This window comes from Vidua macroura, chromosome 1 (assembly GCF_024509145.1).
Source record: "Vidua macroura isolate BioBank_ID:100142 chromosome 1, ASM2450914v1, whole genome shotgun sequence".
NCBI classification, from domain to species: Eukaryota; Metazoa; Chordata; class Aves; order Passeriformes; family Viduidae; genus Vidua; species Vidua macroura.
Window position 1 is genome coordinate 15,214,011 of NC_071571.1, and position 9,248 is coordinate 15,223,258.

The 9,248-nt window shown below is 44.1% G+C and overlaps 1 long non-coding RNA gene across 1 annotated transcript in view; it reads right to left on the minus strand.

The window, feature by feature from the left end:
- LOC128809477 (uncharacterized) overlaps window positions 1-9,044 on the minus strand; it is a 69,320-nt gene extending 60,276 nt beyond the window's left edge. Inside the window, exon 1 of the long non-coding RNA XR_008437732.1 lies at window positions 8,911-9,044. This is a non-coding gene — a long non-coding RNA (uncharacterized LOC128809477). The remainder of the gene's footprint in view (window positions 1-8,910) is intronic.
- Window positions 9,045-9,248: the final 204 nt, after the last annotated feature.

The following is a 9,248-nucleotide window of genomic DNA, read 5'->3' on the forward strand; positions in this document are numbered from 1 at the left end:
TACACCAGGCTTTTGCTTGCAGTAGGAAGCCACAATTACTTTGTTGCCAACCCACAAAAACAGTACAAAAATAGGCATTTGCATGCAAGTTGTTGAGTCAGGCATGCAACAAATATTATGCAGACAAGACAAACAAGTGTATTTCAGGAAAAACAAATCCTTTGCCTGTCAACCGCTGGCACTCTGCAGTACAACAGGAAGGAAGAGGACGGGCCCAGGGGGAGCATCCAGAAGAGGTTTGGTGCAATCCCATGGTCAGGGTGTTTATAAGCTCTGGAGAGTCTTTACTCTCTGAGCTTTGCAAGGGTCAAGTTTTGTACAAACTCCTTTGAAGTAATATTTGTCACAGCATATACTTCAAACCACAAATGACAGAAGACTCTGACTAAAGTAGTTTAAGCCTAAAACCAAGAGCATGTTCCAAACAGGAATACCTCAGCTAAGTTTTGTGGAGTAAGGTGGGAGAAAAAGCAGTACTGGTACTGTTCAGCAGTTTACAGCTAAATGCTGATTACAGATGAGAGCACAGCCTCAGTCACGTGCAGCACACAAACAAGGCAAAGCATCCAGAACTCAGGTAGCTGTAACAGGCAATCCTAACAACAGAGCCTAACTAAGCCAGATCCTTACTGACACATATTATCTAAGTAAATATATTGTTTTCTTTTTGTTATTTTGTTCATTATCGCAACTTTTGCCTAAGCAACCTTCTTTCAAAGCCTAGAATTCTTCCAGTGATAGAGACAATTTGGTGTAGTCTCTGGGGAACTGTGCACATGACTGATAAGCTACACATGGGGCAGAGAATTGAGCCACACAACCTGTGAGACAACAGGCACCCAAACTCATCAGTGTGCAGGACAACCCACACTAAGAGCTGCAATGACCACTCTGGAGAGAAATAACTTTAAGTGCCAAAGATCATAACTCTCATAAGCTTGCAGCTTAGTGAAGAAGCTCTATCTGCCACTGCTCTATTTCGGACTTTAAATTGAAACATACTATAATTTTTAGTGCCAGAGAGCAGTGGAAGAATCAGTGGAGCGAGGCAGGCACAATAGCACTTACCACTGAGCAAAGGAAATCATTAACAACAGCAAAAGGAAACAAAGGTGGAAGGGATCAATTCAAGCTACATTTTCAGAACAGCAATTTTTTTGCTGCTAGAAATGCTTTTCTCCTGTGCAATCAACAAGGTTTCCTCCTTCATTAAGCCTTAGAGTTTTCAGCTTCCCTGGAGTTAGAAGGTATTACATAGACAGACATGTCTTTAAATTGGCTAGGAAGCCAATTTAAGTTTAGAGGAAACTTTAAAATAAATATTTTCCCCTGTAGAGGATGGAGCAAATTTAAGCCAAGTTAAAAACACTGGCAGAACCTTTCCTTTGAAAGAAAGAAAGAAAAACACCTAACAAAAAGCTTTCTCAAATGCCTTATTTTTATGCCTTCCCAAAACATTCACCAACTTCATTAAAAACAGTCTCAGGAGGTGGGTGAGACGGTAATCCCTTCTTTTTCCCCCTCTATTATTTTAAACATGTTTAGCCAATTTAAGGCCATTTAAAATCTTTTCACTTCACTTCCCACCACATTCTGAAAGAAATATTTATTTCTCCTAAAGCCTTCAATAATCACTAATCAGACACTGTCTTCCTCCTCTGTTCAATTGAGGACAAACCAACACTTCCTTACTTTCTTACTTCTCAAAATCCACGTCTCCCAGTCTCCTCTATGTCCATTCCCTAAACTCATTCCAAAGGGGTTTATGAATTAATCAGCAGCACTTAAAAAAATTAAAATGTTAAGATGCTCTCCCTAACTTTCTCTGTGACAGAAGCTCCTTCTCCATCCCCTACCCCTGTCTCCATGCCCTCAGTATCGGTTGTCTTCCTCTATTTTTGAAGCATGGTCAATCTGCTGTTCTGAAAGAGAAACCCTGTTACCTGTTTTCCAAAGAACTGTTCATACATGTAATTATTAAATTCAGAACACACATTCATTTCTACATTTTCTGTGTTAGCTAGACATTTTAATCTAACATCTATCACTCTGCTCAGCTAATACAACTATGTATCTAGTATGATCACTTCAAACTATAAGCCTGTATTTCTGCTATGATTTCAGACAAATAATGATTTAGTGCTCCAACACTGACTTTGAAAAATTAACTTTCCAAGACAAGTGCAAGCATCTAGCCAAACAGTTTTCCAACTTCTTTTAAGACACTTGCATTAGAATGGAAAATTTCAAACTCTGAGCTATTTGGAGATACGAAAAACAGATCCTGAAACATGCCACCTTAAATCAAGAGACTTTTTTTATGGTTTTGCTTTTGTTTTTACAGGTCAAGACTCTATTATGAAGCCAGAGTCATCCTAGCATAATTCAGGTAGTGTTGATGTTTAACATGAACGTGAAAGCTACAACCAGCAAGCATAGAGCAGGTCTGGTGAAAGGGTGGGGGAAAAAAAGAGGTAGAAAAAAAGAAATGTATTTACAATCACTTGGAAATTTCCTCCCTGAATAATAGGGTATTCAGGCCAGTTACAATGGGTAACTTGGACCCTGGGGCAGAGGCAGTCTTTTCTGCTATCAGGAGCAAGAATGCACAAGTCATTCCCATCCAGTCTCCTTCACCATGAAATGAATAGCAAAACCATGAAAGAACAAATTTACATTTTTCAAATACAAACTGCATTAAAAATTATTTCAGGTGAATACCTGATTTATCCCCTTGTATGGGAGTAAGGAAACTAATCAATGGCACCAGCTCAAGCCTCTGAAAACTTAGCTTTATCACTATCTTTAGCAGTCTCTTGCAGCAACCAAGGATACATTCCTCCTCACCCCAAGTTTCAAACTGGTATTACAGAACAGGTTAAGTGGTTAGAATAGAAACTTTAGGCAGGAACAGAATTATCTCCTTTTTCCAAAGGAGCTAGAATTTACTCTTTCAACTTCTGTATCTCCAGGCAGATAGCTATGGATTCAAAGCTGCAGTAAAGAGCAGTTCAGTCACACAAAACGTTTTCCAGACATTTCTTATCACTTTCATGGCAGGGAGAGCAGGCTGGAAAAGGCAGGTCTCAGCCTGTGGCTCCTCACCTGGACTGAGCACTCACTGCAGATACAAGATACTGCAGAGCCCCTGTTCCTTCCTTGACATGTGTCTGAGCAGTGCTGCCACTGAAACAAAAGTTCCCAGATCCAGTAAACAAAAGGGTTGGCTGACAAGAGAGCACAGGATGCCTTGTCAAACTGAACATTGTTCAGAGAAGCGGTTAAACAAATGAACTGTTGACATGGCTTTAAGGCACACCTTTTTGTAACCCAGTAATTTAGGATTAGTTACTGCTACAATCTGTGGCTGTATACGTAAACACAATTGTATTTCATGTTTGTTTCAAATCTACAAAACAAAGATTTTTATGCAATCTGTTCAACTAGTGACAAAGAAAACGTCTAACAGGTTCGATGTGGTAAGAACAACCTGCTTTTGTTTTAAGTCCATTCGAAGCAGGAGAGGGGCTCACAGCATCTAACATTTAAGAAGTCAATTTTATCTCCACTAATACTTAACACCAGAGAAACAAATGCAGCTACAGTTGCCTGTATTAAGCAGCTGGCAAGCTCAGAGATGGAAAAGTTGCAGAACAGCTGGGGAATGCGAGACCCTTTTGAACAGGCTGCTATATGATCCAAAATAATGGTACATGTTTACACACAACACAATGGCAGCAACAGCCAAATGCAGGTCTGGCGAATGGACTACAGCTGCTCCTTCCCTCAGACAAGCCCAGCAAGCAGATAAAAAGGAGTTCATATTCACAAAATATGGCTTTCATCTTAAAAGGCAGCAGTCTGAGCTTCAAAATAGACAGCTGACCCTTCAACTGGACTAAACTGTACAAGATTCTGTATTAGAAGTTACCTTCTAAAACCAATCTGGATCAGGGTCACAGAGCTTTCCAAGCTGCTGCTACTTTACCACCAACAGTTTCCAACAACGTGTTACTCAGACTAACAGGTTGCCATCTAACTTACAAAAAAACTTCTCATGACAGTATTTTCCAGCTAGAGTTAGGAAGACAGCCATTTACAAACTCTTAACATAGATTACACAGGAGTTAGCTTTCCACTTCAGAGGAAGACCTTGCGTATGCTAGAAAGGAGGGTTTGAATAAACACGGGCTTTACATCTTTTTATATCTTTTTTTACACTGGTGTTGCACATCGGTGTAAAAGTAAGTTGGCACCTGAAGACAGCACATCCCACTGCTCACCTAAACAGAGGGGTGGCCCTTATTTCGTGCCTACTTATGCAATAACTGATAGCATGTTGCAAGGAGCTTGTTTCACAATTGCTATCTGAAGAAGACACAATTTTGTACGCGACCTCGTACAAAAATTGCATCACCTTATTTCAAGTGATCTTCCCAGTTTTCAAGTCTCAGAAGCACAGTATCAGCGGTACCATCTGTCTTGCTCAAGACAACCCACAATTAAATAGTGCTAAGGAACTGGCTTGATTAATATAATTAATTAATATAATTAATAATAATACAATTAATAATAATATAATTAATTTCTGTCGTAACCATATCATTCCTAACTACACTAGGCACCAAAACAGAGTTAGTAATTGAATGTTTCGACTCATTGCATCCTGATTAAAACTAGTGTAACTCAAAAGAAATATTTTTTGACTGAGAGAAGAAGACAGCATTGAAAGATCTCCACTTCTTCTGCACATAGCCATTGAAGTTACAACCCCAGTTAGGAGCTACTCAGAATAGGATGTTAAAACTGGACAAAGACAGCTGTGGTAGCAACAATAACAGATGTAGATACAATTTTTAATTTCCTTTGCTTTTACAAAGAAAAATGCCACTAACGGCCATCATAGAAAGCAGGATTTTGAAATATGGGTTGTAAGACTACCTCATAACTAATGCGACTCTACTAATGCCAAATGTATCTCTCAGCACACTTAAGCAACAAAGTGCCACATCTGTACACTTCAATTTCAGACTTCAGATAAAGAAGTCTTTCAAGTGAAATTAATCTGTGAATTAAGCCACATTTGTAAGGAAATTCCCCATATTAATAAAGAAGGAAAATAAGTTGAGCCTTGAATCATATACACAGAAAAGATGCTTCCTGTACCAAAACAGTACTATGCCAGGTACCCCTCCTGCAGTCAAAGGGATGGGCACAATACCTTAAAATCTTACCATCTGTAAAGGTAAGAGCACAGATTTGCTTTTCCTGCTGCACTGACAGTGCATGGATACAAGTGCTGCTGTGCTGTGGCACTGGGAGCCATGGTTTGTATCCCCAGGGGACCTCAGTGAGCTCCAGAGCCCCATTTGCACCAGGGGCTTTTTCTCCAGGGTTTGGAACCTCTTTTGCAACCCATACACACCCACTTCTGAGCACATCCCACTACTCTAGTGTCTCTAGAATCTTGTTCTCAAAATAAAAACTTAAGAATGGAAGCTTAAAATGTCGCAGGATGTTGTGATGAGTTATGACATCAGCAAAGCTGGGCACAGTTCAGTAAACAGATGATGTTTAACTGTTACAGGTAATGCACTGACAGTCAGCCCACCTGAGCAAGTGATATGGGATTGATCTAGACCATCCATAAGATCACTGAACCTCTCCCAAGTTACTCTCTGTACTTATTGTATTGGATCACTCTTTCAACCAAGCTCACAATTATAACAAAAAAAAAACAAAAACAAAACAAAACAAAAAAAAAACCCAAAAAAAAAAACCACAAAAAAAACCCCAAAAAACAAAAAACCAAAAAAAACCCACAAAAAAAAAACCCCAAATTTTAAATTTTAAAACCCACAAAAGAACCAAAGAACTAGTCTCCACTGAACTAATTACTGCTTTAAAGGAGAAGATATTTATCTTAAAATGCCAATACTGTACTTAGCAGGTACAGACAAAATAAGTGTACTTAGAAATCATTCTTTGATTCCACTCTCTTCCTTTGTAGCCAAATCATATACTGTAACTTATTTTCAATTAAAAGAATGAGAATTTTTGCGTGCCATGAATGGGTGTGAGTTTCCATATTTCTGAGAAGTTTTTTTTAACATGCATTTCACCCGTGGATATAAACTTGGGTATCTCACAAGACAATTAATTACCACTGGTATTCACCAGAGAGGAACTAAGAAAACAAATACTCTAATAGCTTATTCCTGATTTTACTATAACTGCCCACAGAGGTTGTTTTAGAAATTGTTGGGAGGTACATCTACACCAAAGTGTACTTGCCATAACAAAGATTTCCCTCCATGTAGATCTCCTGACAGCCATGTCCCAACAGGCTCCAGATTGTTCATACACATACCACGTATTGTTCAAAGCAGACTTGCTTTAAGCAAGATTAAATACCTGTTCAGTTTGAACTGTCCCAGTGCCAGGGTAAACTACACTAAACTAGTTCAGATGATTATCCCGCTGGGCACCAATGGCCTTTGAAACTCCCAGAACCCCAGAATCTGCTGCTTCTGGGAATTATGCCAGGAGCTGTGGGATAGCTCTCCACAGAGGACATTACAAATTAAATATTTTAGAAGTGTGCCTGTGTTTACATGGAGCAAGGCTGCAGTTCAGCATATGAGTCAGCATGGTTTGCATCCACTCAGAACTGAGCAGTGCAGTTGGGAACTATAAATTTTCCAGCGAAACAAAGGGTGTGAAATGATTCCCCCAGGGGAATACAGTCAAGCCACACCTAGCAAGAGCTAACACTCACCTGAAGACAGGAATTTTGTTCAGAGCTTTATTCTGAAAAAACCCATGACTTTCCTCTGGTGACTGCAGAAGTTTCTACACAGGATGGACACTGTGGTCCTGCCTGTATCAGAGAGGTTTGTGATGATACCATGGCCAGATAAATTCACAGGCATGCACATCCAGGCTAGTATACAACTCTTTAGGCATTACAATTAAATACTTTAAAGTGAAAGCTGAAGCATATTTCCTATCAGGATAGCAAATCAAAAATTTAACTGCATCTCGCTTAACACAGTAACATGTAACAAAACCTCCACACAGATAAACAAAGCAGAACTGAAACTGAGCAAACTACTCTAAAGCATCTCACCATGCTGTTACCTACGGCCAGATGCATTTAAGGACCAGGCCAAAACCCTTTTATTGCGGCCTCAGGGGCCAGAGGAGAACAGGATGACATCTCAAGCTTCTCAATGTCCCACCAGGGAAGAACGTCTCTTGGCAAGAACAGCTGTCAAGCCTGTGTTTCAGGAGCAAGGCACATTACCACTATTCCTTCCCAGTCTCCAGAACAAGTACTTCTATCTCATGAAGGCTCCAAAAGGACCATAAAGAAACCAGGACTGTTTCTCTGAAAACTCAGGCTGGACCTCTGCCACTGCTGGTTACACAGAGCCAGCGGACAGCCCATCCTCACCTCAAACTGCACTTCCAGGTCTGAGGCAACAACACCTCAGTGTAGTAACACTGCACACTGTTCTGTTGCCATAAACCTCATTAGCCACGTGCATCAGTCAAGAGTGGTTTCAGTTTTCCGGTGGCTGTTGTTTTCATTTTGAACAGATGAGATTAAGATATTACAGGCTGAGAACACTCTTCAGTATGATACAGTCTGGTTTACTCTTCCAGAAACACATTTGCCCACTATAAAAATAACCAGACTTGTTCAGAACATATTCCTTATCAGAGGGACTGCTTGCACAGCTAGAAGAAGGAGGTACCTACCAGGACAAGAGTAATGTCTTTCAGTGCCTGAGATGCTATCTGAGCTAGGATCAGTCTATGATGACACTTATAACCGTCAAAGACACAATATCAAAACTAAATGAGTAATGTTCATTTCCTATTTTCATTCCCAGGCTTCATGATGCTGCCCCCTGCCAAGTAATAAACTTGAGTACACTCAGTCTTCTAAAGACCACTTAAGTCTCTCTTAAAAAAGTCATGATCATGATCCATCAGACTGCAAGAAGTGTTATTAGTAGAATGGATGCAAAGGTGTAATTAAGTAGTCAGCTCTGCAGCACTAGGTATCCATGCTCCATGTAAAACCCCACAAGCACTGCACTGATAACCATCAGCATACCCTACTCATTTTTCTCCCATTAATCACAATACCACATTGTTTCCCCCCTTTCTAAACGTCATATTTTTTTCTGGAGTTTGGACAAGTCGGGGCAAGCCAGAACCCCTCTGCTGAGCCATTTAAGGTGAGTACTCAGTCTCTCCAAACCAGCTCGGGGTCTCTGGGCCGAAGCGGTTCCGCGCACCACTCAACAAGCGCCCTGTTGATTCTGCTCGCCTTTCCCGGTATCCTACTGAGCTGCAACCAGCCAGCATCATAAAGTCCCTCTTTCTTTACATCACACGCGCGCGCTGCTGCCGGCGCCGATGCCTTTCCTTTTCCAGTTGAAAGAAGAGACAAAACTCCTCCAAACACTTCTCAGCCCCGCTGCGATGCGGCCCCCGCGCCTCGGGCGGCCCCGGGAGCGGCCCCTGCGCCGCGCCCCCCCCTCGCTGCTCCCGCGGGCGCCGAGCCGTCCCCTCAGAGCTCCGCGCCGCCGGCGGCCCCGGCTGCAGCGCGGCCCCGGCTGCAGGTGCTCCGCGGCGTGCGGAGAGTGCGGGGCGAGCTCCGCATCCTCACGGGCTGCCGCGCGGAAGAGCCCCGAGCCCGAGTGACAGCGCGGCGCCGGCGGGAGCAGCGGCTCGGGGGAGTTCCGCGCGGCACCTCCGCGACCGCGGGCGCTGCCCGGGCGCGCGGGGAGCCCGCGGCGCCTCCGGCACGGCGGCAGCGGCCGTGCCCGGGGGCAGCGCCCGCGCGGGCTCCCCTCCCGCGGGGAGCGGGGCGAGAGCGCGGCCGCCGCCACTCACCTCGCACCCGGCGGCTCGGAGGCAGCCGCTGCCTCCGGCGGCCTCGTCAGTCAGTCAGTCACTCAGTCCGTCCGTCCGTCCGTCCGTGCCTCCGGCCGGTCGGCGGGGCGGAGCGGGGCGGGGGGACCGGCGCGGCCGCGGGGGGCGGGGGGCGGCCACCTCCTGCCGGCGGGGCGGGGCCGGGCCGGGCCGGGCCGGGCGGGGCGGAGCCGCCGCGGGGGTCGGCGCGCCCCGGAGCGGCCCGGGAGCGGCGGGGCCGTGCGGAGCTCCCGAGCCCGCGCAGAGGTCCCGGCCCCGCGCCGCACGGACCGGACCGGACCGGACCGGACCGGACCGAA